The following is a 26675-nucleotide window of genomic DNA, read 5'->3' on the forward strand; positions in this document are numbered from 1 at the left end:
ACAGCACTGGAGTGACACCAGTGCTGTTCCAGCTCTGAGTGCAGAGCACAGCACTGTGGGGGCTGCTGCAGGGAAAGATGACTCCAGCCCAGACAGACCCAACACAACCTTCACCCCTTAGTCCATGACATGCGTGTCACACTCAGGTCCCACACAGTTTAGTGTGTCGATTCTCTCATCACCACTGTTCTCTGCCTGGTAAAGTATGTATACGTCTGTACTTCTTTTCATTCCACAGGTCTTTCCCCCAAATGTCCATAGAAACATGAAAGCATGGTGGGTCCAGCTTCATCTGTTCAAGTGGTCACCCAGGGCAGGCAAAGTTGCTTTTCTTGTCACCAGCACCAGCTCAGCTCACATCACTGTTGCACTGCCCGCTTCCTTGCAAAGTTGACCTGTCGCTGGTTCTGCAGTGTCCTCCTACACCACATAACTTGGATTACAGAATAATTTTCTCCCAAGGCTAAACCTCCTTTGGGCACACACCTGATATCCCCATCTTTCTGCATTGCCCACCAGGTATAGCCTGGTCGTTGGGAGAAGACAATCCCACGAGTGGGGTCGCCTTTTCCCACGGCAGGGGCCACCCACACCGCCTTCCCCATCCACTTCCCCACATGCACTACGGGGACTTGAGCTTCTCCCACGGTGCGTAGGGGTTTTGTTTCGGCCGGACCAGGACGGCTGTCAGACCCCCTGTTGTTAACTAGCCAAGTGGCCTCCGGTAGATTTCTATCCCAATGTTTCCACGTCCCAGCACCCAATGCTCGCAGCATAGATTTTAACGGTCCATTGTACCTCTCAACCTTCCCAGAGGCTCGTGGCTGATCAGGGATGTGATCCACCCACTCAATGCCGTGCCTCTTTGGCCCAGGAGGTGACCAAATTGTTTCGGAAGTGACTCCCATTGTCGGACTCAATTCTCTCTGGTGTACCACGTCGCCACAGCACTTGCCTTTCCAGGCCCAAGATAGTGTTTCAGGCCGTGCCATGGTTTACGGGATACGTTTCCAGCCACCCAGTAGTTGCTTCCACCATGGCAAGTATGGACCGTTTGCCTTGGCGGGTTGGTGGGAGTGGTCCGACGTAGTCAATCTGCCAGGCCTCACCACACCGAAATCCAAGGCATCTCCCCCTGTTCCAGGGAGACTTTACCCTCATGGCTCGTTTGACTGCAGCACAGATCTCACACTGATGGGTAACCTGTGTGATGGCCTCAAGGGTCAGGTCCAGCCCTCGGTCACGAGCCCATCTGGATGCGGCATCCCTCCCTAGATGTCCTGATGTTTCATGGGCCCATCGAGCTACAAACAGCTCACCCTTACGTCCCCAGTCCAGGTCCACTGAGCCACTTCACTTTTCAAAGCTCGAGCCACTTCTTCGTTGTTCCGATGTTCTTCGGTGGCACGATTCTTAGGCATGTGGGCATCTACATGACGTACCTTTGCAGCCAGGTGTCCTACCCAGGCAGCGCTATCTTGCCACAGGGTAGCAGCCCAGATAGGCTTACCTCTGCGCTGCCACTTCTGTTTCCGTTGCCGCAGCCACCCCCACAGAGCATTTGCCAGCATCCATGAGTCAGTGTAGAGATACAGTACTGGCCATTTTTCTCTTTCAGCAATTTCTAGGGCCAGTTGTAGAGCTTCATTTCTGCATACTGACTCAACTCACCTTCCCCTTCCTTCCACGGCCTCCACAACTCGTCGTGTGGGACTCCACACAGCAGCTTTCCACTACAGAGGGCCCCCTACCACACGGCAGGATCCGTCAGTGAACAACACCTACTGCTTTCTGTCTTCTGGCAACTCATTGTGTGCTGGTGCTTCTTCAGCACGAGTTACCTCTTCTGTCAGCACTCCGAAATCCATGCCCTGCGGCCAGTCCATGATCTCCTCCAGGATTCCCGGGCGCTTGGCTTTCCCCATTCGAGCCTGCTATGTAATTAACGCTACCCACTTACTCCACAGTTGCATGGTGTGTAGTGGGGATTTTCCCTTTGAACATCCAATGTAACACAGGTAGCCGTGGGGCCAAGAGGAGTCGTGCTTCTGTACCAACAACTTCTGAAGCGGCTCGAATCCCCTCACATGCTGTTAATATTTCCTTTTCAGTTGGGGTGTAATTGGCTTCCTTGATAGCCCCGGCTCCAGAAGCCCAGAGGTCGACCTGGGAAGCAGGGCCTCAAAACGCGTAGCGGTTGTTGAGGAGGACAGCCCCCTTCCCCACGGGCGCCCCCCTTTTTATTGCTGAGTGTGGCATCAGGTGTTATGGAATATCCCTTTGGTTGGTTTAGGTCAGCTGCCCTGGCAATGGCCCCTCCCCATCACTTGCCCACCCCCATTGATCTCCTTTCATCAAGTGGTCAACCATCTGGTTGCCCAGGGGAAGCCAGCTGATGGCACCTGTTTGGATTTCAGCACAGCTTCGGATCTGTTTCTAAGCGTCTCCTTCTGGACAAATTGGGCAGCACTCAGCTAGAGCAATGCATAATGCGATGGGTGAACAAGGGGCTGACGGGTCGGGCTCCAAGGGTAATTGTAAATGGGGGTCGCATCAGGGTGGCGGCCAGTCACTAGGGGCTTCCGCAGGCCTCCATTTTAGGGCCTGTTCTCTTCAGGGTTGTCCTGACTGACTCGCATGTAGGACTTGAGGGCAGATGGAGTCCATTTTTTAGGCATGATGCTGAACAGGAAGGAGTGGCTGACTCCATCGAGGGGAGGAAGGCTTTGCAGAGAGATCTTGACAAAGCAGAGAGCTGGGCAATCCCCAGCAATATGAGGTTTAGCAAGAGCGAGTGAGGGATTCCACGCCTGGCAAGGGGCAACCCTGGTGGTACGGACAGTCAGGGGGATGAGAGGCTGGAGCGCAGCCCTGCAGAGCGGGATCTGGGGGTTTTGGTCAATAGCAAGTTGAACGGGATTCAAGCAGCCAGGAGGGGAACCGCATCCTGGGCTGCCTCCAGTATGGTATCGCCAGCCGCTCGGGGGCAGGGATTGCTGTGCTCTGCTCCGCGCTCTTTCAGCGTCGCCTCGAGTCCTGTGTGCACTTCTGGCCAGCACACTAACAGAAGCGGTGAAGGATCTGGAGGGTAAGATGGATGAGGAGCACATGAGGTCTCCGTGTTTGTTCAGCCTGCACGAGACAGAGGAGAAGCCTCGTGGCGGCCTGCAGCTTCCTCACGAGGGGAGCAGAGGGGCCGGGGCTGAGCTCTGCTCTCTGGGGACACTGACAAAACTCGAGGGAATGGCAAGGAGATGGGACAGTGGAGGGTCTGGCTGCAGGTGAGGAAAAGAGTTTTCACCAACACGGGGCTTGGCCACTGAAACAGGCCTCCCAGGGAAGTGGTCACGGTAGCAAGTTTTGTGAACCGCAGGAGTCCACAAAACGTCTGCGAAGTGCTTTCAGACATGTGCTTTGCTTTTTGGGGGTCAGCCAGAGCGATGGGCTCTGAGGTCAGCCAGCAACGGGCTGTGACCTCACAGGCCTCGCTGCTTATCTTGGGGCGCCGTCAGAGCCTGGCCCAGCCTGGCTCGTGCCTGGACTCCCGCTGAGCGTGTGTGCGAGGCTTGGAGTGCCGAGCAAGGATTTGTTGAGAGGAGTTGTTGGAGCTGTGCTGTGGGGCCGTCGGCAGCTGCTCTCAGTGCCCGTCCCCGCAGCCAGTGCCTGCGTTTCCCCGGCCCTGCCTGGCTCAGGCAGCCGGGGCTGTGCGGGGAGCGCTCGCAGCAGTGCAGGTGAGCTGTGCGGGGACACGTGCCCCGGGGCTCGCGTTGGGGTTTTGTCCTGCTGAGGGGCCGGGGCACTGCCGCTGCCCGCTCCGGCACAGCCACTGACCCTGGCCTCTCTCCTTCTTGCAGCACACAGCACCTGTGGCAGCGGCGCCAGCCAGGGGAAGCAGCTCCCCATCTGCAGCTCTCCCCAGCCCGCTGCAGCGAGCCGACGCCATGGCCAGTGAGGCCAAGGACGTCACCTGCCCTGTGTGCCAGGGGGCCCCCAAGGAGCCCAGCTACGTCCTCCCCTGTCTGCACCGCTTCTGCTTCGGGTGCATCATGCGCTGGGCCAAGAGAATCAGCACCTGCCCCCTCTGCAGGCAGCGCATCACCTCCATCCTCTGCTCCATCTGGGCGGAAGACGACTTCCTGGAGGTGCAGCTTGCCGCCGGCGCAGAGGCCCAAGCTGACAGCCAGCAGGACGAGCAGGGGGCTGCGGAGCCGGTGCCCCAGCCTGCCGTGGGAGGCCTCGTGCCCGAGGAATGGGCGGCCCTCTTCAGGGAGCACCTCGGTCCGCTGCGCTCCTGGGTGCGCCAGCAAGCCAGGGAGCTGTTCGACGCTGCCTGGTGGGACCAGGACATGCTGGAGGCCACCGTCATCGCTTGGCTATGCCGCTGCGGGCTGGATGAGCAGGCCTTGGTGCAGGAGCTGCGGCCGTTGCTGCAGGGCCACAAGGTGAGCTTTGTGCAGCGGCTCATCTCCATCATGCTGCAGATATGCAGCGAGGAGTACCTGGAGCACCTGGGATTCCTGGAACCCCGTCCTGCCAGCCAGCTCTACAACGGCCCTGAGGTGAACCTCGAGGGCTCCCAAGACACCTGGGAGCCAGAGCTCGAGGGCTCCCAAGACACCTGGGAGCCAGAAGAGAGCCCTGAGGCCATCCCCAGCCCTGCTGCCTCCCCCCGGGACACTGCTGCCAGCAGCCCGGAGGATTCTGACGTCGAGGAGCTGCCCAGCACCTCCAGTGCCGCCCTACCTGGGGGTCCTGGCCACCTGCCCACCGCACCCATCCCCGGGGATCAGGAGGAGCCCTTCTCAGAGCCGCGACAGGCGGCAGAAGAAGATGCTGTGGTGCAGGGCTGCAGCCATGAGCCCTCTCCTCCTGGCCAGGGCAGGGACAGCTCACCTGGGGGGCCCCGGCGCCCCCCGAAGAGGAGGGCCGACAGCAACTCGGACTCTCCCCAGCCCTGCAAGAGGCCCCGGCGCCTTTAGCAGGGCACATCTGGGGTTGTCATACGAATAAAAAGTTGTGACCCTGCCACAGATAGTGTCTTGGTCTTCCTCGTAGAATCACACAATCGTACGGGCATAGAAACACAGAGTGGCTCAGGTTGGAAGGGACCTCAAAGATCACCTAGCTCCACTCCCCCTGCCATGGCCGGCGATGCCACTGTGATATATGGCATAATAGTTTGTGTCAAGAAGATGGTTGATATTAATAAAGAAGGGGGAGTGTGGCCATGGGGGTCGGCAAGCCCCATGGTTGGTGGCAACGTCAGACTCTTAACAATGGGCATGTAACATGCCTTTACATCAGGCATGTAAATAGAGTTTAGAGGGAATAAAGAAGGGTGATTCAGGAGATGCCATGCCGTCTTGGGTTGCTTCTTCTCCAGCCATTAAGGCCTGGAAGTTGCTGGGTGTTTGCTCTTGTTGTTATATGCAACATATGTTATATGCAGACCTTGCTGATGCTATTTCAAAATAATTAAAAAAGCAAGGTAGGAATTAAAATTATTTCACTTCTTGCGAACACAGAAGAGTGGCTTTTAAATTGGGGGAGAAAATACAGCAGAAAGAGCTCGAGGTTGGACATGAGAAGGGTTTAATTAAAGGGAAGGGGAATGGGGAGAAAAAGAAACAAAAGAAACAATAAGGTCGCGGAAGCACAGAGAGAAGGAAGAAGAAATATTCTCTACTTCCCATCAACGAGCGATGTTCGGCCTCGCACGTCCTGGGAAGCAGGGCCTCAAATCGCGTAGCGGTTGTTCAAGAGGAACAGCCCCCTCCCCCACGAGAGCCCCCCCTTTTTATTGCTGAGTGTGACATCAGGTGCTCTGGAGTGTCCCTTTGGTTGGCTGAGGGCAGCTGCCCTGGCGATGGCCCACCCCCAGCCTGCTGGCTCCTGGGGGCTGCGAAGGAGTCCTGATGCTGTGCCAGCACTGTGCAGCAATAGACACAGCACTGGAGTGACACCAGTGCTGTTCCAGCTCTGAGTGCAGAGCACAGCACTGTGGGGGCTGCTGCAGGGAAAGATGACTCCAGCCCAGACAGACCCAACACAACCTTCACCCCTTAGTCCATGACATGCGTGTCACACTCAGGTCCCACACAGTTTAGTGTGTCGATTCTCTCATCACCACTGTTCTCTGCCTGGTAAAGTATGTATACGTCTGTACTTCTTTTCATTCCACAGGTCTTTCCCCCAAATGTCCATAGAAACATGAAAGCATGGTGGGTCCAGCTTCATCTGTTCAAGTGGTCACCCAGGGCAGGCAAAGTTGCTTTTCTTGTCACCAGCACCAGCTCAGCTCACATCACTGTTGCACTGCCCGCTTCCTTGCAAAGTTGACCTGTCGCTGGTTCTGCAGTGTCCTCCTACACCACATAACTTGGATTACAGAATAATTTTCTCCCAAGGCTAAACCTCCTTTGGGCACACACCTGATATCCCCATCTTTCTGCATTGCCCACCAGGTATAGCCTGGTCGCTGGGAGAAGACAATCCCACGAGTGGGGTCGCCTTTTCCCACGGCAGGGGCCACCCACACCGCCTTCCCCATCCACTTCCCCACATGCACTACGGGGACTTGAGCTTCTCCCACGGTGCGTAGGGGTTTTGTTTCGGCCGGACCAGGACGGCTGTCAGACCCCCTGTTGTTAACTAGCCAAGTGGCCTCCGGTAGATTTCTATCCCAATGTTTCCACGTCCCAGCACCCAATGCTCGCAGCATAGATTTTAACGGTCCATTGTACCTCTCAACCTTCCCAGAGGCTCGTGGCTGATCAGGGATGTGATCCACCCACTCAATGCCGTGCCTCTTTGGCCCAGGAGGTGACCAAATTGTTTCGGAAGTGACTCCCATTGTCGGACTCAATTCTCTCTGGTGTACCACGTCGCCACAGCACTTGCCTTTCCAGGCCCAAGATAGTGTTTCAGGCCGTGCCATGGTTTACGGGATACGTTTCCAGCCACCCAGTAGTTGCTTCCACCATGGCAAGTATGGACCGTTTGCCTTGGCGGGTTGGTGGGAGTGGTCCGACGTAGTCAATCTGCCAGGCCTCACCACACCGAAATCCAAGGCATCTCCCCCTGTTCCAGGGAGACTTTACCCTCATGGCTCGTTTGACTGCAGCACAGATCTCACACTGATGGGTAACCTGTGTGATGGCCTCAAGGGTCAGGTCCAGCCCTCGGTCACGAGCCCATCTGGATGCGGCATCCCTCCCTAGATGTCCTGATGTTTCATGGGCCCATCGAGCTACAAACAGCTCACCCTTACGTCCCCAGTCCAGGTCCACTGAGCCACTTCACTTTTCAAAGCTCGAGCCACTTCTTCGTTGTTCCGATGTTCTTCGGTGGCACGATTCTTAGGCATGTGGGCATCTACATGACGTACCTTTGCAGCCAGGTGTCCTACCCAGGCAGCGCTATCTTGCCACAGGGTAGCAGCCCAGATAGGCTTACCTCTGCGCTGCCACTTCTGTTTCCGTTGCCGCAGCCACCCCCACAGAGCATTTGCCAGCATCCATGAGTCAGTGTAGAGATACAGTACTGGCCATTTTTCTCTTTCAGCAATTTCTAGGGCCAGTTGTAGAGCTTCATTTCTGCATACTGACTCAACTCACCTTCCCCTTCCTTCCACGGCCTCCACAACTCGTCGTGTGGGACTCCACACAGCAGCTTTCCACTACAGAGGGCCCCCTACCACACGGCAGGATCCGTCAGTGAACAACACCTACTGCTTTCTGTCTTCTGGCAACTCATTGTGTGCTGGTGCTTCTTCAGCACGAGTTACCTCTTCTGTCAGCACTCCGAAATCCATGCCCTGCGGCCAGTCCATGATCTCCTCCAGGATTCCCGGGCGCTTGGCTTTCCCCATTCGAGCCTGCTATGTAATTAACGCTACCCACTTACTCCACAGTTGCATGGTGTGTAGTGGGGATTTTCCCTTTGAACATCCAATGTAACACAGGTAGCCGTGGGGCCAAGAGGAGTCGTGCTTCTGTACCAACAACTTCTGAAGCGGCTCGAATCCCCTCACATGCTGTTAATATTTCCTTTTCAGTTGGGGTGTAATTGGCTTCCTTGATAGCCCCGGCTCCAGAAGCCCAGAGGTCGACCTGGGAAGCAGGGCCTCAAAACGCGTAGCGGTTGTTGAGGAGGACAGCCCCCTTCCCCACGGGCGCCCCCCTTTTTATTGCTGAGTGTGGCATCAGGTGTTATGGAATATCCCTTTGGTTGGTTTAGGTCAGCTGCCCTGGCAATGGCCCCTCCCCATCACTTGCCCACCCCCATTGATCTCCTTTCATCAAGTGGTCAACCATCTGGTTGCCCAGGGGAAGCCAGCTGATGGCACCTGTTTGGATTTCAGCACAGCTTCGGATCTGTTTCTAAGCGTCTCCTTCTGGACAAATTGGGCAGCACTCAGCTAGAGCAATGCATAATGCGATGGGTGAACAAGGGGCTGACGGGTCGGGCTCCAAGGGTAATTGTAAATGGGGGTCGCATCAGGGTGGCGGCCAGTCACTAGGGGCTTCCGCAGGCCTCCATTTTAGGGCCTGTTCTCTTCAGGGTTGTCCTGACTGACTCGCATGTAGGACTTGAGGGCAGATGGAGTCCATTTTTTAGGCATGATGCTGAACAGGAAGGAGTGGCTGACTCCATCGAGGGGAGGAAGGCTTTGCAGAGAGATCTTGACAAAGCAGAGAGCTGGGCAATCCCCAGCAATATGAGGTTTAGCAAGAGCGAGTGAGGGATTCCACGCCTGGCAAGGGGCAACCCTGGTGGTACGGACAGTCAGGGGGATGAGAGGCTGGAGCGCAGCCCTGCAGAGCGGGATCTGGGGGTTTTGGTCAATAGCAAGTTGAACGGGATTCAAGCAGCCAGGAGGGGAACCGCATCCTGGGCTGCCTCCAGTATGGTATCGCCAGCCGCTCGGGGGCAGGGATTGCTGTGCTCTGCTCCGCGCTCTTTCAGCGTCGCCTCGAGTCCTGTGTGCACTTCTGGCCAGCACACTAACAGAAGCGGTGAAGGATCTGGAGGGTAAGATGGATGAGGAGCACATGAGGTCTCCGTGTTTGTTCAGCCTGCACGAGACAGAGGAGAAGCCTCGTGGCGGCCTGCAGCTTCCTCACGAGGGGAGCAGAGGGGCCGGGGCTGAGCTCTGCTCTCTGGGGACACTGACAAAACTCGAGGGAATGGCAAGGAGATGGGACAGTGGAGGGTCTGGCTGCAGGTGAGGAAAAGAGTTTTCACCAACACGGGGCTTGGCCACTGAAACAGGCCTCCCAGGGAAGTGGTCACGGTAGCAAGTTTTGTGAACCGCAGGAGTCCACAAAACGTCTGCGAAGTGCTTTCAGACATGTGCTTTGCTTTTTGGGGGTCAGCCAGAGCGATGGGCTCTGAGGTCAGCCAGCAACGGGCTGTGACCTCACAGGCCTCGCTGCTTATCTTGGGGCGCCGTCAGAGCCTGGCCCAGCCTGGCTCGTGCCTGGACTCCCGCTGAGCGTGTGTGCGAGGCTTGGAGTGCCGAGCAAGGATTTGTTGAGAGGAGTTGTTGGAGCTGTGCTGTGGGGCCGTCGGCAGCTGCTCTCAGTGCCCGTCCCCGCAGCCAGTGCCTGCGTTTCCCCGGCCCTGCCTGGCTCAGGCAGCCGGGGCTGTGCGGGGAGCGCTCGCAGCAGTGCAGGTGAGCTGTGCGGGGACACGTGCCCCGGGGCTCGCGTTGGGGTTTTGTCCTGCTGAGGGGCCGGGGCACTGCCGCTGCCCGCTCCGGCACAGCCACTGACCCTGGCCTCTCTCCTTCTTGCAGCACACAGCACCTGTGGCAGCGGCGCCAGCCAGGGGAAGCAGCTCCCCATCTGCAGCTCTCCCCAGCCCGCTGCAGCGAGCCGACGCCATGGCCAGTGAGGCCAAGGACGTCACCTGCCCTGTGTGCCAGGGGGCCCCCAAGGAGCCCAGCTACGTCCTCCCCTGTCTGCACCGCTTCTGCTTCGGGTGCATCATGCGCTGGGCCAAGAGAATCAGCACCTGCCCCCTCTGCAGGCAGCGCATCACCTCCATCCTCTGCTCCATCTGGGCGGAAGACGACTTCCTGGAGGTGCAGCTTGCCGCCGGCGCAGAGGCCCAAGCTGACAGCCAGCAGGACGAGCAGGGGGCTGCGGAGCCGGTGCCCCAGCCTGCCGTGGGAGGCCTCGTGCCCGAGGAATGGGCGGCCCTCTTCAGGGAGCACCTCGGTCCGCTGCGCTCCTGGGTGCGCCAGCAAGCCAGGGAGCTGTTCGACGCTGCCTGGTGGGACCAGGACATGCTGGAGGCCACCGTCATCGCTTGGCTATGCCGCTGCGGGCTGGATGAGCAGGCCTTGGTGCAGGAGCTGCGGCCGTTGCTGCAGGGCCACAAGGTGAGCTTTGTGCAGCGGCTCATCTCCATCATGCTGCAGATATGCAGCGAGGAGTACCTGGAGCACCTGGGATTCCTGGAACCCCGTCCTGCCAGCCAGCTCTACAACGGCCCTGAGGTGAACCTCGAGGGCTCCCAAGACACCTGGGAGCCAGAGCTCGAGGGCTCCCAAGACACCTGGGAGCCAGAAGAGAGCCCTGAGGCCATCCCCAGCCCTGCTGCCTCCCCCCGGGACACTGCTGCCAGCAGCCCGGAGGATTCTGACGTCGAGGAGCTGCCCAGCACCTCCAGTGCCGCCCTACCTGGGGGTCCTGGCCACCTGCCCACCGCACCCATCCCCGGGGATCAGGAGGAGCCCTTCTCAGAGCCGCGACAGGCGGCAGAAGAAGATGCTGTGGTGCAGGGCTGCAGCCATGAGCCCTCTCCTCCTGGCCAGGGCAGGGACAGCTCACCTGGGGGGCCCCGGCGCCCCCCGAAGAGGAGGGCCGACAGCAACTCGGACTCTCCCCAGCCCTGCAAGAGGCCCCGGCGCCTTTAGCAGGGCACATCTGGGGTTGTCATACGAATAAAAAGTTGTGACCCTGCCACAGATAGTGTCTTGGTCTTCCTCGTAGAATCACACAATCGTACGGGCATAGAAACACAGAGTGGCTCAGGTTGGAAGGGACCTCAAAGATCACCTAGCTCCACTCCCCCTGCCATGGCCGGCGATGCCACTGTGATATATGGCATAATAGTTTGTGTCAAGAAGATGGTTGATATTAATAAAGAAGGGGGAGTGTGGCCATGGGGGTCGGCAAGCCCCATGGTTGGTGGCAACGTCAGACTCTTAACAATGGGCATGTAACATGCCTTTACATCAGGCATGTAAATAGAGTTTAGAGGGAATAAAGAAGGGTGATTCAGGAGATGCCATGCCGTCTTGGGTTGCTTCTTCTCCAGCCATTAAGGCCTGGAAGTTGCTGGGTGTTTGCTCTTGTTGTTATATGCAACATATGTTATATGCAGACCTTGCTGATGCTATTTCAAAATAATTAAAAAAGCAAGGTAGGAATTAAAATTATTTCACTTCTTGCGAACACAGAAGAGTGGCTTTTAAATTGGGGGAGAAAATACAGCAGAAAGAGCTCGAGGTTGGAGATGAGAAGGGTTTAATTAAAGGGAAGGGGAATGGGGAGAAAAAGAAACAAAAGAAACAATAAGGTCGCGGAAGCACAGAGAGAAGGAAGAAGAAATATTCTCTACTTCCCATCAACGAGCGATGTTCGGCCTCGCACGTCCTGGGAAGCAGGGCCTCAAATCGCGTAGCGGTTGTTCAAGAGGAACAGCCCCCTCCCCCACGAGAGCCCCCCCTTTTTATTGCTGAGTGTGACATCAGGTGCTCTGGAGTGTCCCTTTGGTTGGCTGAGGGCAGCTGCCCTGGCGATGGCCCACCCCCAGCCTGCTGGCTCCTGGGGGCTGCGAAGGAGTCCTGATGCTGTGCCAGCACTGTGCAGCAATAGACACAGCACTGGAGTGACACCAGTGCTGTTCCAGCTCTGAGTGCAGAGCACAGCACTGTGGGGGCTGCTGCAGGGAAAGATGACTCCAGCCCAGACAGACCCAACACAACCTTCACCCCTTAGTCCATGACATGCGTGTCACACTCAGGTCCCACACAGTTTAGTGTGTCGATTCTCTCATCACCACTGTTCTCTGCCTGGTAAAGTATGTATACGTCTGTACTTCTTTTCATTCCACAGGTCTTTCCCCCAAATGTCCATAGAAACATGAAAGCATGGTGGGTCCAGCTTCATCTGTTCAAGTGGTCACCCAGGGCAGGCAAAGTTGCTTTTCTTGTCACCAGCACCAGCTCAGCTCACATCACTGTTGCACTGCCCGCTTCCTTGCAAAGTTGACCTGTCGCTGGTTCTGCAGTGTCCTCCTACACCACATAACTTGGATTACAGAATAATTTTCTCCCAAGGCTAAACCTCCTTTGGGCACACACCTGATATCCCCATCTTTCTGCATTGCCCACCAGGTATAGCCTGGTCGTTGGGAGAAGACAATCCCACGAGTGGGGTCGCCTTTTCCCACGGCAGGGGCCACCCACACCGCCTTCCCCATCCACTTCCCCACATGCACTACGGGGACTTGAGCTTCTCCCACGGTGCGTAGGGGTTTTGTTTCGGCCGGACCAGGACGGCTGTCAGACCCCCTGTTGTTAACTAGCCAAGTGGCCTCCGGTAGATTTCTATCCCAATGTTTCCACGTCCCAGCACCCAATGCTCGCAGCATAGATTTTAACGGTCCATTGTACCTCTCAACCTTCCCAGAGGCTCGTGGCTGATCAGGGATGTGATCCACCCACTCAATGCCGTGCCTCTTTGGCCCAGGAGGTGACCAAATTGTTTCGGAAGTGACTCCCATTGTCGGACTCAATTCTCTCTGGTGTACCACGTCGCCACAGCACTTGCCTTTCCAGGCCCAAGATAGTGTTTCAGGCCGTGCCATGGTTTACGGGATACGTTTCCAGCCACCCAGTAGTTGCTTCCACCATGGCAAGTATGGACCGTTTGCCTTGGCGGGTTGGTGGGAGTGGTCCGACGTAGTCAATCTGCCAGGCCTCACCACACCGAAATCCAAGGCATCTCCCCCTGTTCCAGGGAGACTTTACCCTCATGGCTCGTTTGACTGCAGCACAGATCTCACACTGATGGGTAACCTGTGTGATGGCCTCAAGGGTCAGGTCCAGCCCTCGGTCACGAGCCCATCTGGATGCGGCATCCCTCCCTAGATGTCCTGATGTTTCATGGGCCCATCGAGCTACAAACAGCTCACCCTTACGTCCCCAGTCCAGGTCCACCTGAGCCACTTCACTTTTCAAAGCTCGAGCCACTTCTTTGTTGTTCCGATGTTCTTCGGTGGCACGATTCTTAGGCATGTGGGCATCTACATGACATACCTTTGCAGCCAGGTGTCCTACCCAGGCAGCGCTATCTTGCCACAGGGTAGCAGCCCAGATAGGCTTACCTCTGCGCTGCCACTTCTGTTTCCGTTGCCGCAGCCACCCCCACAGAGCATTTGCCAGCATCCATGAGTCAGTGTAGAGATACAGTACTGGCCATTTTTCTCTTTCAGCAATTTCTAGGGCCAGTTGTAGAGCTTCATTTCTGCATACTGACTCAACTCACCTTCCCCTTCCTTCCACGGCCTCCACAACTCGTCGTGTGGGACTCCACACAGCAGCTTTCCACTACAGAGGGCCCCCTACCACACGGCAGGATCCGTCAGTGAACAACACCTACTGCTTTCTGTCTTCTGGCAACTCATTGTGTGCTGGTGCTTCTTCAGCACGAGTTACCTCTTCTGTCAGCACTCCGAAATCCATGCCCTGCGGCCAGTCCATGATCTCCTCCAGGATTCCCGGGCGCTTGGCTTTCCCCATTCGAGCCTGCTATGTAATTAACGCTACCCACTTACTCCACAGTTGCATGGTGTGTAGTGGGGATTTTCCCTTTGAACATCCAATGTAACACAGGTAGCCGTGGGGCCAAGAGGAGTCGTGCTTCTGTACCAACAACTTCTGAAGCGGCTCGAATCCCCTCACATGCTGTTAATATTTCCTTTTCAGTTGGGGTGTAATTGGCTTCCTTGATAGCCCCGGCTCCAGAAGCCCAGAGGTCGACCTGGGAAGCAGGGCCTCAAAACGCGTAGCGGTTGTTGAGGAGGACAGCCCCCTTCCCCACGGGCGCCCCCCTTTTTATTGCTGAGTGTGGCATCAGGTGTTATGGAATATCCCTTTGGTTGGTTTAGGTCAGCTGCCCTGGCAATGGCCCCTCCCCATCACTTGCCCACCCCCACTGATTTCCTTTCATCAAGTGGTCAACCATCTGGTTGCCCAGGGGAAGCCAGCTGATGGCACCTGTTTGGATTTCAGCACAGCTTCGGATCTGTTTCTAAGCGTCTCCTTCTGGACAAATTGGGCAGCACTCAGCTAGAGCAATGCATAACGCGATGGGTGAACAAGGGGCTGACGGGTCGGGCTCCAAGGGTAATTGTAAATGGGGGTCGCATCAGGGTGGCGGCCAGTCACTAGGGGCTTCCGCAGGCCTCCATTTTAGGGCCTGTTCTCTTCAGGGTTGTCCTGACTGACTCGCATGTAGGACTTGAGGGCAGATGGAGTCCATTTTTTAGGCATGATGCTGAACAGGAAGGAGTGGCTGACTCCATCGAGGGGAGGAAGGCTTTGCAGAGAGATCTTGACAAAGCAGAGAGCTGGGCAATCCCCAGCAATATGAGGTTTAGCAAGAGCGAGTGAGGGATTCCACGCCTGGCAAGGGGCAACCCTGGCGGTACGGACAGTCAGGGGGATGAGAGGCTGGAGCGCAGCCCTGCAGAGCGGGATCTGGGGGTTTTGGTCAATAGCAAGTTGAACGGGATTCAAGCAGCCAGGAGGGGAACCGCATCCTGGGCTGCCTCCAGTATGGTATCGCCAGCCGCTCGGGGGCAGGGATTGCTGTGCTCTGCTCCGCGCTCTTTCAGCGTCGCCTCGAGTCCTGTGTGCACTTCTGGCCAGCACACTAACAGAAGCGGTGAAGGATCTGGAGGGTAAGATGGATGAGGAGCACATGAGGTCTCCGTGTTTGTTCAGCCTGCACGAGACAGAGGAGAAGCCTCGTGGCGGCCTGCAGCTTCCTCACGAGGGGAGCAGAGGGGCCGGGGCTGAGCTCTGCTCTCTGGGGACACTGACAAAACTCGAGGGAATGGCAAGGAGATGGGACAGTGGAGGGTCTGGCTGCAGGTGAGGAAAAGAGTTTTCACCAACACGGGGCTTGGCCACTGAAACAGGCCTCCCAGGGAAGTGGTCACGGTAGCAAGTTTTGTGAACCGCAGGAGTCCACAAAACGTCTGCGAAGTGCTTTCAGACATGTGCTTTGCTTTTTGGGGGTCAGCCAGAGCGATGGGCTCTGAGGTCAGCCAGCAACGGGCTGTGACCTCACAGGCCTCGCTGCTTATCTTGGGGCGCCGTCAGAGCCTGGCCCAGCCTGGCTCGTGCCTGGACTCCCGCTGAGCGTGTGTGCGAGGCTTGGAGTGCCGAGCAAGGATTTGTTGAGAGGAGTTGTTGGAGCTGTGCTGTGGGGCCGTCGGCAGCTGCTCTCAGTGCCTGTCCCCGCAGCCAGTGCCTGCGTTTCCCCGGCCCTGCCTGGCTCAGGCAGCCGGGGCTGTGCGGGGAGCGCTCGCAGCAGTGCAGGTGAGCTGTGCGGGGACACGTGCCCCGGGGCTCGCGTTGGGGTTTTGTCCTGCTGAGGGGCCGGGGCACTGCCGCTGCCCGCTCCGGCACAGCCACTGACCCTGGCCTCTCTCCTTCTTGCAGCACACAGCACCTGTGGCAGCGGCGCCAGCCAGGGGAAGCAGCTCCCCATCTGCAGCTCTCCCCAGCCCGCTGCAGCGAGCCGACGCCATGGCCAGTGAGGCCAAGGACGTCACCTGCCCTGTGTGCCAGGGGGCCCCCAAGGAGCCCAGCTACGTCCTCCCCTGTCTGCACCGCTTCTGCTTCGGGTGCATCATGCGCTGGGCCAAGAGAATCAGCACCTGCCCCCTCTGCAGGCAGCGCATCACCTCCATCCTCTGCTCCATCTGGGCGGAAGACGACTTCCTGGAGGTGCAGCTTGCCCCCGGCGCAGAGGCCCAAGCTGACAGCCAGCAGGACGAGCAGGGGGCTGCGGAGCCGGTGCCCCAGCCTGCCGTGGGAGGCCTCGTGCCCGAGGAATGGGCGGCCCTCTTCAGGGAGCACCTCGGTCCGCTGCGCTCCTGGGTGCGCCAGCAAGCCAGGGAGCTGTTCGACGCTGCCTGGTGGGACCAGGACATGCTGGAGGCCACCGTCATCGCTTGGCTATGCCGCTGCGGGCTGGATGAGCAGGCCTTGGTGCAGGAGCTGCGGCCGTTGCTGCAGGGCCACAAGGTGAGCTTTGTGCAGCGGCTCATCTCCATCATGCTGCAGATATGCAGCGAGGAGTACCTGGAGCACCTGGGATTCCTGGAACCCCGTCCTGCCAGCCAGCTCTACAACGGCCCTGAGGTGAACCTCGAGGGCTCCCAAGACACCTGGGAGCCAGAGCTCGAGGGCTCCCAAGACACCTGGGAGCCAGAAGAGAGCCCTGAGGCCATCCCCAGCCCTGCTGCCTCCCCCCGGGACACTGCTGCCAGCAGCCCGGAGGATTCTGACGTCGAGGAGCTGCCCAGCACCTCCAGTGCCGCCCTACCTGGGGGTCCTGGCCACCTGCCCACCGCACCCATCCCCGGGGATCAGGAGGAGCCCTTCTCAGAGCCGCGACAGGCGGCAGAAGAAGATGCTGTGGTGCAGGGCTGCAGCCATGAGCCCTCTCCTCCTGGCCAGGGCAGGGACAGCTCACCTGGGGGGCCCCGGCGCCCCCCGAAGAGGAGGGCCGACAGCAACTCGGACTCTCCCCAGCCCTGCAAGAGGCCCCGGCGCCTTTAGCAGGGCACATCTGGGGTTGTCATACGAATAAAAAGTTGTGACCCTGCCACAGATAGTGTCTTGGTCTTCCTCGTAGAATCACACAATCGTACGGGCATAGAAACACAGAGTGGCTCAGGTTGGAAGGGACCTCAAAGATCACCTAGCTCCACTCCCCCTGCCATGGCCGGCGATGCCACTGTGATATATGGCATAATAGTTTGTGTCAAGAAGATGGTTGATATTAATAAAGAAGGGGGAGTGTGGCCATGGGGGTCGGCAAGCCCCATGGTTGGTGGCAACGTCAGACTCTTAACAATGGGCATGTAACATGCCTTTACATCAGGCATGTAAATAGAGTTTAGAGGGAATAAAGAAGGGTGATTCAGGAGATGCCATGCCGTCTTGGGTTGCTTCTTCTCCAGCCATTAAGGCCTGGAAGTTGCTGGGTGTTTGCTCTTGTTGTTATATGCAACATATGTTATATGCAGACCTTGCTGATGCTATTTCAAAATAATTAAAAAAGCAAGGTAGGAATTAAAATTATTTCACTTCTTGCGAACACAGAAGAGTGGCTTTTAAATTGGGGGAGAAAATACAGCAGAAAGAGCTCGAGGTTGGAGATGAGAAGGGTTTAATTAAAGGGAAGGGGAATGGGGAGAAAAAGAAACAAAAGAAACAATAAGGTCGCGGAAGCACAGAGAGAAGGAAGAAGAAATATTCTCTACTTCCCATCAACGAGCGATGTTCGGCCTCGCACGTCCTGGGAAGCAGGGCCTCAAATCGCGTAGCGGTTGTTCAAGAGGAACAGCCCCCTCCCCCACGAGAGCCCCCCCTTTTTATTGCTGAGTGTGACATCAGGTGCTCTGGAGTGTCCCTTTGGTTGGCTGAGGGCAGCTGCCCTGGCGATGGCCCACCCCCAGCCTGCTGGCTCCTGGGGGCTGCGAAGGAGTCCTGATGCTGTGCCAGCACTGTGCAGCAATAGACACAGCACTGGAGTGACACCAGTGCTGTTCCAGCTCTGAGTGCAGAGCACAGCACTGTGGGGGCTGCTGCAGGGAAAGATGACTCCAGCCCAGACAGACCCAACACAACCTTCACCCCTTAGTCCATGACATGCGTGTCACACTCAGGTCCCACACAGTTTAGTGTGTCGATTCTCTCATCACCACTGTTCTCTGCCTGGTAAAGTATGTATACGTCTGTACTTCTTTTCATTCCACAGGTCTTTCCCCCAAATGTCCATAGAAACATGAAAGCATGGTGGGTCCAGCTTCATCTGTTCAAGTGGTCACCCAGGGCAGGCAAAGTTGCTTTTCTTGTCACCAGCACCAGCTCAGCTCACATCACTGTTGCACTGCCCGCTTCCTTGCAAAGTTGACCTGTCGCTGGTTCTGCAGTGTCCTCCTACACCACATAACTTGGATTACAGAATAATTTTCTCCCAAGGCTAAACCTCCTTTGGGCACACACCTGATATCCCCATCTTTCTGCATTGCCCACCAGGTATAGCCTGGTCGTTGGGAGAAGACAATCCCACGAGTGGGGTCGCCTTTTCCCACGGCAGGGGCCACCCACACCGCCTTCCCCATCCACTTCCCCACATGCACTACGGGGACTTGAGCTTCTCCCACGGTGCGTAGGGGTTTTGTTTCGGCCGGACCAGGACGGCTGTCAGACCCCCTGTTGTTAACTAGCCAAGTGGCCTCCGGTAGATTTCTATCCCAATGTTTCCACGTCCCAGCACCCAATGCTCGCAGCATAGATTTTAACGGTCCATTGTACCTCTCAACCTTCCCAGAGGCTCGTGGCTGATCAGGGATGTGATCCACCCACTCAATGCCGTGCCTCTTTGGCCCAGGAGGTGACCAAATTGTTTCGGAAGTGACTCCCATTGTCGGACTCAATTCTCTCTGGTGTACCACGTCGCCACAGCACTTGCCTTTCCAGGCCCAAGATAGTGTTTCAGGCCGTGCCATGGTTTACGGGATACGTTTCCAGCCACCCAGTAGTTGCTTCCACCATGGCAAGTATGGACCGTTTGCCTTGGCGGGTTGGTGGGAGTGGTCCGACGTAGTCAATCTGCCAGGCCTCACCACACCGAAATCCAAGGCATCTCCCCCTGTTCCAGGGAGACTTTACCCTCATGGCTCGTTTGACTGCAGCACAGATCTCACACTGATGGGTAACCTGTGTGATGGCCTCAAGGGTCAGGTCCAGCCCTCGGTCACGAGCCCATCTGGATGCGGCATCCCTCCCTAGATGTCCTGATGTTTCATGGGCCCATCGAGCTACAAACAGCTCACCCTTACGTCCCCAGTCCAGGTCCACCTGAGCCACTTCACTTTTCAAAGCTCGAGCCACTTCTTTGTTGTTCCGATGTTCTTCGGTGGCACGATTCTTAGGCATGTGGGCATCTACATGACATACCTTTGCAGCCAGGTGTCCTACCCAGGCAGCGCTATCTTGCCACAGGGTAGCAGCCCAGATAGGCTTACCTCTGCGCTGCCAGTTCTGTTTCCGTTGCCGCAGCCACCCCCACAGAGCATTTGCCAGCATCCATGAGTCAGTGTAGAGATACAGTACTGGCCATTTTTCTCTTTCAGCAATTTCTAGGGCCAGTTGTAGAGCTTCATTTCTGCATACTGACTCAACTCACCTTCCCCTTCCTTCCACGGCCTCCACAACTCGTCGTGTGGGACTCCACACAGCAGCTTTCCACTACAGAGGGCCCCCTACCACACGGCAGGATCCGTCAGTGAACAACACCTACTGCTTTCTGTCTTCTGGCAACTCATTGTGTGCTGGTGCTTCTTCAGCACGAGTTACCTCTTCTGTCAGCACTCCGAAATCCATGCCCTGCGGCCAGTCCATGATCTCCTCCAGGATTCCCGGGCGCTTGGCTTTCCCCATTCGAGCCTGCTATGTAATTAACGCTACCCACTTACTCCACAGTTGCATGGTGTGTAGTGGGGATTTTCCCTTTGAACATCCAATGTAACACAGGTAGCCGTGGGGCCAAGAGGAGTCGTGCTTCTGTACCAACAACTTCTGAAGCGGCTCGAATCCCCTCACATGCTGTTAATATTTCCTTTTCAGTTGGGGTGTAATTGGCTTCCTTGATAGCCCCGGCTCCAGAAGCCCAGAGGTCGACCTGGGAAGCAGGGCCTCAAAACGCGTAGCGGTTGTTGAGGAGGACAGCCCCCTTCCCCACGGGCGCCCCCCTTTTTATTGCTGAGTGTGGCATCAGGTGTTATGGAATATCCCTTTGGTTGGTTTAGGTCAGCTGCCCTGGCAATGGCCCCTCCCCATCACTTGCCCACCCCCATTGATCTCCTTTCATCAAGTGGTCAACCATCTGGTTGCCCAGGGGAAGCCAGCTGATGGCACCTGTTTGGATTTCAGCACAGCTTCGGATCTGTTTCTAAGCGTCTCCTTCTGGACAAATTGGGCAGCACTCAGCTAGAGCAATGCATAATGCGATGGGTGAACAAGGGGCTGACGGGTCGGGCTCCAAGGGTAATTGTAAATGGGGGTCGCATCAGGGTGGCGGCCAGTCACTAGGGGCTTCCGCAGGCCTCCATTTTAGGGCCTGTTCTCTTCAGGGTTGTCCTGACTGACTCGCATGTAGGACTTGAGGGCAGATGGAGTCCATTTTTTAGGCATGATGCTGAACAGGAAGGAGTGGCTGACTCCATCGAGGGGAGGAAGGCTTTGCAGAGAGATCTTGACAAAGCAGAGAGCTGGGCAATCCCCAGCAATATGAGGTTTAGCAAGAGCGAGTGAGGGATTCCACGCCTGGCAAGGGGCAACCCTGGTGGTACGGACAGTCAGGGGGATGAGAGGCTGGAGCGCAGCCCTGCAGAGCGGGATCTGGGGGTTTTGGTCAATAGCAAGTTGAACGGGATTCAAGCAGCCAGGAGGGGAACCGCATCCTGGGCTGCCTCCAGTATGGTATCGCCAGCCGCTCGGGGGCAGGGATTGCTGTGCTCTGCTCCGCGCTCTTTCAGCGTCGCCTCGAGTCCTGTGTGCACTTCTGGCCAGCACACTAACAGAAGCGGTGAAGGATCTGGAGGGTAAGATGGATGAGGAGCACATGAGGTCTCCGTGTTTGTTCAGCCTGCACGAGACAGAGGAGAAGCCTCGTGGCGGCCTGCAGCTTCCTCACGAGGGGAGCAGAGGGGCCGGGGCTGAGCTCTGCTCTCTGGGGACACTGACAAAACTCGAGGGAATGGCAAGGAGATGGGACAGTGGAGGGTCTGGCTGCAGGTGAGGAAAAGAGTTTTCACCAACACGGGGCTTGGCCACTGAAACAGGCCTCCCAGGGAAGTGGTCACGGTAGCAAGTTTTGTGAACCGCAGGAGTCCACAAAACGTCTGCGAAGTGCTTTCAGACATGTGCTTTGCTTTTTGGGGGTCAGCCAGAGCGATGGGCTCTGAGGTCAGCCAGCAACGGGCTGTGACCTCACAGGCCTCGCTGCTTATCTTGGGGCGCCGTCAGAGCCTGGCCCAGCCTGGCTCGTGCCTGGACTCCCGCTGAGCGTGTGTGCGAGGCTTGGAGTGCCGAGCAAGGATTTGTTGAGAGGAGTTGTTGGAGCTGTGCTGTGGGGCCGTCGGCAGCTGCTCTCAGTGCCTGTCCCGCAGCCAGTGCCTGCGTTTCCCCGGCCCTGCCTGGCTCAGGCAGCCGGGGCTGTGCGGGGAGCGCTCGCAGCAGTGCAGGTGAGCTGTGCGGGAACACGTGCCCCGGGGCTCGCGTTGGGGTTTTGTCCTGCTGAGGGGCCGGGGCACTGCCGCTGCCCGCTCCGGCACAGCCACTGACCCTGGCCTCTCTCCTTCTTGCAGCACACAGCACCTGTGGCAGCGGCGCCAGCCAGGGGAAGCAGCTCCCCATCTGCAGCTCTCCCCAGCCCGCTGCAGCGAGCCGACGCCATGGCCAGTGAGGCCAAGGACGTCACCTGCCCTGTGTGCCAGGGGGCCCCCAAGGAGCCCAGCTACGTCCTCCCCTGTCTGCACCGCTTCTGCTTCGGGTGCATCATGCGCTGGGCCAAGAGAATCAGCACCTGCCTCCTCTGCAGGCAGCGCATCACCTCCATCCTCTGCTCCATCTGGGCGGAAGACGACTTCCTGGAGGTGCAGCTTGCCCCCGGCGCAGAGGCCCAAGCTGACAGCCAGCAGGACGAGCAGGGGGCTGCGGAGCCGGTGCCCCAGCCTGCCGTGGGAGGCCTCGTGCCCGAGGAATGGGCGGCCCTCTTCAGGGAGCACCTCGGTCCGCTGCGCTCCTGGGTGCGCCAGCAAGCCAGGGAGCTGTTCGACGCTGCCTGGTGGGACCAGGACATGCTGGAGGCCACCGTCATCGCTTGGCTATGCCGCTGCGGGCTGGATGAGCAGGCCTTGGTGCAGGAGCTGCGGCCGTTGCTGCAGGGCCACAAGGTGAGCTTTGTGCAGCGGCTCATCTCCATCATGCTGCAGATATGCAGCGAGGAGTACCTGGAGCACCTGGGATTCCTGGAACCCCGTCCTGCCAGCCAGCTCTACAACGGCCCTGAGGTGAACCTCGAGGGCTCCCAAGACACCTGGGAGCCAGAGCTCGAGGGCTCCCAAGACACCTGGGAGCCAGAAGAGAGCCCTGAGGCCATCCCCAGCCCTGCTGCCTCCCCCCGGGACACTGCTGCCAGCAGCCCGGAGGATTCTGACGTCGAGGAGCTGCCCAGCACCTCCAGTGCCGCCCTACCTGGGGGTCCTGGCCACCTGCCCACCGCACCCATCCCCGGGGATCAGGAGGAGCCCTTCTCAGAGCCGCGACAGGCGGCAGAAGAAGATGCTGTGGTGCAGGGCTGCAGCCATGAGCCCTCTCCTCCTGGCCAGGGCAGGGACAGCTCACCTGGGGGGCCCCGGCGCCCCCCGAAGAGGAGGGCCGACAGCAACTCGGACTCTCCCCAGCCCTGCAAGAGGCCCCGGCGCCTTTAGCAGGGCACATCTGGGGTTGTCATACGAATAAAAAGTTGTGACCCTGCCACAGATAGTGTCTTGGTCTTCCTCGTAGAATCACACAATCGTACGGGCATAGAAACACAGAGTGGCTCAGGTTGGAAGGGACCTCAAAGATCACCTAGCTCCACTCCCCCTGCCATGGCCGGCGATGCCACTGTGATATATGGCATAATAGTTTGTGTCAAGAAGATGGTTGATATTAATAAAGAAGGGGGAGTGTGGCCATGGGGGTCGGCAAGCCCCATGGTTGGTGGCAACGTCAGACTCTTAACAATGGGCATGTAACATGCCTTTACATCAGGCATGTAAATAGAGTTTAGAGGGAATAAAGAAGGGTGATTCAGGAGATGCCATGCCGTCTTGGGTTGCTTCTTCTCCAGCCATTAAGGCCTGGAAGTTGCTGGGTGTTTGCTCTTGTTGTTATATGCAACATATGTTATATGCAGACCTTGCTGATGCTATTTCAAAATAATTAAAAAAGCAAGGTAGGAATTAAAATTATTTCACTTCTTGCGAACACAGAAGAGTGGCTTTTAAATTGGGGGAGAAAATACAGCAGAAAGAGCTCGAGGTTGGAGATGAGAAGGGTTTAATTAAAGGGAAGGGGAATGGGGAGAAAAAGAAACAAAAGAAACAATAAGGTCGCGGAAGCACAGAGAGAAGGAAGAAGAAATATTCTCTACTTCCCATCAACGAGCGATGTTCGGCCTCGCACGTCCTGGGAAGCAGGGCCTCAAATCGCGTAGCGGTTGTTCAAGAGGAACAGCCCCCTCCCCCACGAGAGCCCCCCCTTTTTATTGCTGAGTGTGACATCAGGTGCTCTGGAGTGTCCCTTTGGTTGGCTGAGGGCAGCTGCCCTGGCGATGGCCCACCCCCAGCCTGCTGGCTCCTGGGGGCTGCGAAGGAGTCCTGATGCTGTGCCAGCACTGTGCAGCAATAGACACAGCACTGGAGTGACACCAGTGCTGTTCCAGCTCTGAGTGCAGAGCACAGCACTGTGGGGGCTGCTGCAGGGAAAGATGACTCCAGCCCAGACAGACCCAACACAACCTTCACCCCTTAGTCCATGACATGCGTGTCACACTCAGGTCCCACACAGTTTAGTGTGTCGATTCTCTCATCACCACTGTTCTCTGCCTGGTAAAGTATGTATACGTCTGTACTTCTTTTCATTCCACAGGTCTTTCCCCCAAATGTCCATAGAAACATGAAAGCATGGTGGGTCCAGCTTCATCTGTTCAAGTGGTCACCCAGGGCAGGCAAAGTTGCTTTTCTTGTCACCAGCACCAGCTCAGCTCACATCACTGTTGCACTGCCCGCTTCCTTGCAAAGTTGACCTGTCGCTGGTTCTGCAGTGTCCTCCTACACCACATAACTTGGATTACAGAATAATTTTCTCCCAAGGCTAAACCTCCTTTGGGCACACACCTGATATCCCCATCTTTCTGCATTGCCCACCAGGTATAGCCTGGTCGTTGGGAGAAGACAATCCCACGAGTGGGGTCGCCTTTTCCCACGGCAGGGGCCACCCACACCGCCTTCCCCATCCACTTCCCCACATGCACTACGGGGACTTGAGCTTCTCCCACGGTGCGTAGGGGTTTTGTTTCGGCCGGACCAGGACGGCTGTCAGACCCCCTGTTGTTAACTAGCCAAGTGGCCTCCGGTAGATTTCTATCCCAATGTTTCCACGTCCCAGCACCCAATGCTCGCAGCATAGATTTTAACGGTCCATTGTACCTCTCAACCTTCCCAGAGGCTCGTGGCTGATCAGGGATGTGATCCACCCACTCAATGCCGTGCCTCTTTGGCCCAGGAGGTGACCAAATTGTTTCGGAAGTGACTCCCATTGTCGGACTCAATTCTCTCTGGTGTACCACGTCGCCACAGCACTTGCCTTTCCAGGCCCAAGATAGTGTTTCAGGCCGTGCCATGGTTTACGGGATACGTTTCCAGCCACCCAGTAGTTGCTTCCACCATGGCAAGTATGGACCGTTTGCCTTGGCGGGTTGGTGGGAGTGGTCCGACGTAGTCAATCTGCCAGGCCTCACCACACCGAAATCCAAGGCATCTCCCCCTGTTCCAGGGAGACTTTACCCTCATGGCTCGTTTGACTGCAGCACAGATCTCACACTGATGGGTAACCTGTGTGATGGCCTCAAGGGTCAGGTCCAGCCCTCGGTCACGAGCCCATCTGGATGCGGCATCCCTCCCTAGATGTCCTGATGTTTCATGGGCCCATCGAGCTACAAACAGCTCACCCTTACGTCCCCAGTCCAGGTCCACCTGAGCCACTTCACTTTTCAAAGCTCGAGCCACTTCTTTGTTGTTCCGATGTTCTTCGGTGGCACGATTCTTAGGCATGTGGGCATCTACATGACATACCTTTGCAGCCAGGTGTCCTACCCAGGCAGCGCTATCTTGCCACAGGGTAGCAGCCCAGATAGGCTTACCTCTGCGCTGCCAGTTCTGTTTCCGTTGCCGCAGCCACCCCCACAGAGCATTTGCCAGCATCCATGAGTCAGTGTAGAGATACAGTACTGGCCATTTTTCTCTTTCAGCAATTTCTAGGGCCAGTTGTAGAGCTTCATTTCTGCATACTGACTCAACTCACCTTCCCCTTCCTTCCACGGCCTCCACAACTCGTCGTGTGGGACTCCACACAGCAGCTTTCCACTACAGAGGGCCCCCTACCACACGGCAGGATCCGTCAGTGAACAACACCTACTGCTTTCTGTCTTCTGGCAACTCATTGTGTGCTGGTGCTTCTTCAGCACGAGTTACCTCTTCTGTCAGCACTCCGAAATCCATGCCCTGCGGCCAGTCCATGATCTCCTCCAGGATTCCCGGGCGCTTGGCTTTCCCCATTCGAGCCTGCTATGTAATTAACGCTACCCACTTACTCCACAGTTGCATGGTGTGTAGTGGGGATTTTCCCTTTGAACATCCAATGTAACACAGGTAGCCGTGGGGCCAAGAGGAGTCGTGCTTCTGTACCAACAACTTCTGAAGCGGCTCGAATCCCCTCACATGCTGTTAATATTTCCTTTTCAGTTGGGGTGTAATTGGCTTCCTTGATAGCCCCGGCTCCAGAAGCCCAGAGGTCGACCTGGGAAGCAGGGCCTCAAAACGCGTAGCGGTTGTTGAGGAGGACAGCCCCCTTCCCCACGGGCGCCCCCCTTTTTATTGCTGAGTGTGGCATCAGGTGTTATGGAATATCCCTTTGGTTGGTTTAGGTCAGCTGCCCTGGCAATGGCCCCTCCCCATCACTTGCCCACCCCCACTGATTTCCTTTCATCAAGTGGTCAACCATCTGGTTGCCCAGGGGAAGCCAGCTGATGGCACCTGTTTGGATTTCAGCACAGCTTCGGATCTGTTTCTAAGCGTCTCCTTCTGGACAAATTGGGCAGCACTCAGCTAGAGCAATGCATAATGCGATGGGTGAACAAGGGGCTGACGGGTCGGGCTCCAAGGGTAATTGTAAATGGGGGTCGCATCAGGGTGGCGGCCAGTCACTAGGGGCTTCCGCAGGCCTCCATTTTAGGGCCTGTTCTCTTCAGGGTTGTCCTGACTGACTCGCATGTAGGACTTGAGGGCAGATGGAGTCCATTTTTTAGGCATGATGCTGAACAGGAAGGAGTGGCTGACTCCATCGAGGGGAGGAAGGCTTTGCAGAGAGATCTTGACAAAGCAGAGAGCTGGGCAATCCCCAGCAATATGAGGTTTAGCAAGAGCGAGTGAGGGATTCCACGCCTGGCAAGGGGCAACCCTGGTGGTACGGACAGTCAGGGGGATGAGAGGCTGGAGCGCAGCCCTGCAGAGCGGGATCTGGGGGT

The sequence above is a fragment of the Anas platyrhynchos genome, chromosome Z (genome assembly GCF_047663525.1).
Source record: "Anas platyrhynchos isolate ZD024472 breed Pekin duck chromosome Z, IASCAAS_PekinDuck_T2T, whole genome shotgun sequence".
NCBI lineage: Eukaryota > Metazoa > Chordata > Aves > Anseriformes > Anatidae > Anas > Anas platyrhynchos.